General features: G+C 48.5%; 1 pseudogene; it reads right to left on the bottom strand.

The window, feature by feature from the left end:
• Window positions 1-733: 733 nt before the first annotated feature.
• LOC128712568 (uncharacterized) lies at window positions 734-2,279 on the bottom strand (annotated as a pseudogene).
• Window positions 2,280-4,293: the final 2,014 nt, after the last annotated feature.

Raw genomic sequence — 4,293 nt, forward strand, 5'->3', positions numbered from 1 at the left:
TCCGTCAACTTTTTGAGCACGCTATTCAATCTGGTTATTTCAATCGCTAGGTCAGATGCCGTATGAAAAAGATGTAAAAATATTTTTCATGAAAAAAATTAACCATGCGAAACGTCGGCAATATACAAAAAATCTGCGAGCTGCAGCCCCACGTGCTGCGATAAATACGGACACAATGCCATAAATCGAATAAAGAAAGAAGCAATAGAACTATCTAACATCAAATAACATCTACTTATTTTTTATACTACATCCTGGATGGGCCTTGGCCTGCTTTGACTGACTTACCTTGAATTTTATTCACCCGTAGCATAATAGTCAGACTTCCGCAGAGGGTAATGTTGATTAATTTTGATGTCGGTTCTGCAGTGGCAGTAATGGCACTGCAAATTCTTAGTCAGGTAAAGTATAATTATAAAATTTTGGAAAAGATAACAAACCACTGAAAAGAAACGTAAAACTTTTACCAATGATGTTATTTTAGCACCTTATACATGTTCATATACATAACGCGCCTGGTTGAAAGATGTAAGGCAGTATAGGAGTAGAAAGCACTTAAACTGACCCTTCAATATGGATCTTGTAATGGATGATTTACTTAAATGCTACTGTTTAAAAAGTATTCCAAGTTGTGATACACAGATTTTAGTTTGTTGTCTACAGTAATATTAGTACAGTAATATTTCCTGGATATATTCTTATTTTATTCTGGAACGAATGGTATGTCGGGTGGTTAATTCGCACTTCTGATGGTGTGCACTAATTGGAGTGAATCTCGTTTCACCATTTGGGTCCATTTGTATGGCCACTGGCTTGTAAAAAGATACTGCAGGGATCGAACTCGGTTACGGTTGCATCAATATTATTAATGTTACCCTGACATATGACATATGACATATATTAGCAGAAGAATACGAGTATATGAAACATTCTTGTGTTTCCAATATCTTTTGGCCAGAAATTTTTACAGAAGAAGTTACCATCGCTGCCGAACAATATTTAATATCTTTGTACTCTGTGGAAAGAAACCAACTGATACGAAATTTTTTCTGTAATATGTAATCCTTCATATGCAGGGTAATATTATCATTGTTACCGCTGGTAATATAACAAACAAAATTTTCATTTTCATCCGAAGCGTTAAAAAGTTCCAATTCGGACAGCCGATTTCGAACTTGCTCTAGGTTTCTCCAACCACTTCGAACAAGGCGCTTCATATGCTGAAGTGCATTTTCAAATGAATAAGCCGTTATTGTAGAGAGTGGGCCGAATTGCTGAACCTCCTACGTGTAACAAGTTGTGAATTGCTACTTACATAACCCTCCCCGTATATTTTTGCATAGTCGGTAACAAATTATTCCATCATTTGACCAGCCACATTCCAATGATTTTTATATGCATTGGACGAAAATAATGTAACTGCGCAGAAATAAAGCATGAAGTGGTCATATTGCACTAGACTAATTTTGTCTCTCAAAACGACAAAACCAGCATAATGCAGGAAAGAATTGTACTCAGATGCTTTCCAATACTTTAAATCATCCAACTTGCGAAGCTTGCGATGGATCTCCGAAGGCAAAGCGATGCTTTCCAAATGGTTAGAGATATCATTAATCTCCTCAGTCACCCATTTTGTTGCCCCCCAGAAACGAAACGTCCACTCGTACAGCATCCTTCGCATGCCTCCTAAATCAATAGCGTGTACACGGTCTGCAATGAGGACTTGTTTCACCGTATCAAAGTCGTTTAAATTAAGTAGAGGCGTAGGCTCTAAATGATGGAATCCAGCATCGGTCCTCAACGAGCCGCGGATGGTGGGAAAACAAACCGTTCGGGACGTTGGATGACTGTAACCCACTACCGTACACTTCAAACAACCATGTTTTCCACCATGCCCTTGCACACCTTGTAAAGAAAGGATAGAATTATTGGTTTAGAAATTTCTTAAATATTCTTTTTTGTACGAGCGGTCAGGTTGATCGACTTGTTTCACCACGTAGCCAGATATTCAGTCTTTGCTACGGAGGAACGGCCCGAATGGAATTTTGTATCAATCATGTGATGTGGGATCGATGGATCTAACTGTTTGAAGCAAGGGCATTTTCAGGCGAAATGCTGGTCCCGAGTGCGGTGCCATTTTTGTAACCGAAAGCATCATGCTCTTTTGCACGGTGACACTCATACTGAAGAAATTCCCTCTTCGTCTCGTGAAGAAATTCCATCAGCCAGTGGCATTCAAGATGCAGTGGCGAACGTGTCAGCGGACAAAAGGTGCACATCTGTGTTATTGTCAACGGCTATAGTGAATGTGAGCGCATGGAGAAATAATTGGTTGCTAGCAAGAGCATTAATTGACAGAGGATCCCAGCTGAACCTGATGACTAAGGGCCTTGCGGCACAGTGACATTCGAGTAGTTCGAGCAGTTCAGACGTGTCTTCCATGTGCTCCACAAACAAGGCGTAAAAAATTGTGCAAAAATACCTCGGAGAGGGCTTATTCCAGTTACAATCGTGTTATGAAGCGTGAATTTAAGTGTTTCCAGCAAAGAAAGAAAAATATATTTTTTTTAAATATTTTCTTGCACATTTTCGTGTGAATTCCGGGACAGTCCGCTGCTGGCGTCCTCCCTTGAGGGGGAGTAAAACCAGCTAAAAGCGCGGACCACATGATGGCGACAAACCGTACTCTCCGCCCAAGGGGTACGTCGACGGACACCAGACCGTCGTTGGCACCGGCGGTGTTGTTGCGAAAAATATCGCCTGATCAGACTAAGGCCACGAGTGCTGCTTCACACACGAGCAGTACTGGCTCGGTCGCGGCAACGACGGGGGTCACAACGGAGCGGCTCATCGAGCTCTTGGAGGACCAGCTGAGTCTACTACGGTTGCAACTAGCGGAGCAGGCGGAGCAGTTCCGCAAAGATCTCGCGGCGATGCTGGAGAGCCATCGCCAAGAGGTGCTGCTCCTGCGAGAGGAGAACAGGAAGGAGCGCGAGATGGTCGCTGGCCTGCTGGCGCAATTGGTTACGGTGCAGCAACCGCAGCAGCAGCAACAGCAGCAGCATCAACAGGGAGCAGGTGCGGTGACGGCTACGGTGGTGCCGTCTCCGGACCAGGAAGGCGGCTCCTGGGCCGAGGTGGTGCGCCGTAAGCCGGCACGCCAGCAGCCGGTCCAGCAGCAGCAGCGACGTCCGCAGCAGCCGCAACAGCGGATCAGCGAGCGAGGGGCTGGACAGCAGTGGCAAACAAAGGGTCGGCTGATGAACCAGCAACAGCAGCGTCAGCAGCGACCCCCGAAGGAGTCGACGACGAAGAAATCGCGAAAGCGGCCCGATACGATCGAGGTGATCCCGGCCGAGGGGGTAAGTTACCTTGATATGTACCGCATCATTAGAACAAGCGCGCATCTCGAGGGTGCACAGGAGAAGATCCGTGTGGGCAAGCGTACGCCCAAGGACACTCTGCGGCTGACATTTCGCCAGCCAATGCTCGGGGGCGGATCGTTCGAAGGCCTACATCCGGTGTGGCGCGGAAGGCCACAAGGCAGCGAGTTGCACCGGCGCTGTACGGTGCATAAAGTGTGGCGGCCCGCACCCGATTGCCTCCGCCTTGTGCACTGCTGTCAACCGTCGATGATGGACATATTGCAGATTAACATCGGCAAGAGCAGGAGCGCCCAAGATCTGGCGCTTCAGTGCATGAGGGAGGAGAGAGCGGACGTGCTGCTCATTACAGAGCTCTACGCAGTGCCGGCCAATAACGGCAACTGGGTGACCGACGAGGGGCTGAAGGCCGCTATCGTCACCAGGGGCCAACGTTTCCCCATTCAGCGGGTCAAGAGTGTACAACATCCGGGAATAGTGGCGGCCGAAGTAGCAGGCATCGTCGTGATATGCTGCTACATCCCGCCATCGATTGGCCTCCCGGAATTCGAGTTGCAGATGGATCGGCTGGAGGTGCTGGCACGAGGACATCCGCACGTGCTTCTCGCCGGAGACTTTAACGCGTGGCACGGAGCCTGGGGGAGCGAGCGTGCCAACCTGAAGGGTGAGGCGCTCCTCCAGACGGCGTTGAGTCTCGGCCTGGAGGTGCTAAACCGCGGCGAGGAACCGACATTCATCGGCAACGGGGTGGCCCGACCGAGCAGAGTGCGGCGAGCAAGGCGCGATGCTTCGACGAGTGGCTGCAGGCCCTGGCCGCAGCTGAGACGGGACAGTGGTTCCGGCAGGTCCTTCTGCGGTTCCGAGGCGGCTGGACGGCGCGAGAGCGAGACCCAGCGGTACTGCAACGAGT

This window comes from Anopheles marshallii, chromosome 3 (assembly GCF_943734725.1).
Source record: "Anopheles marshallii chromosome 3, idAnoMarsDA_429_01, whole genome shotgun sequence".
Lineage (NCBI taxonomy): Eukaryota > Metazoa > Arthropoda > Insecta > Diptera > Culicidae > Anopheles > Anopheles marshallii.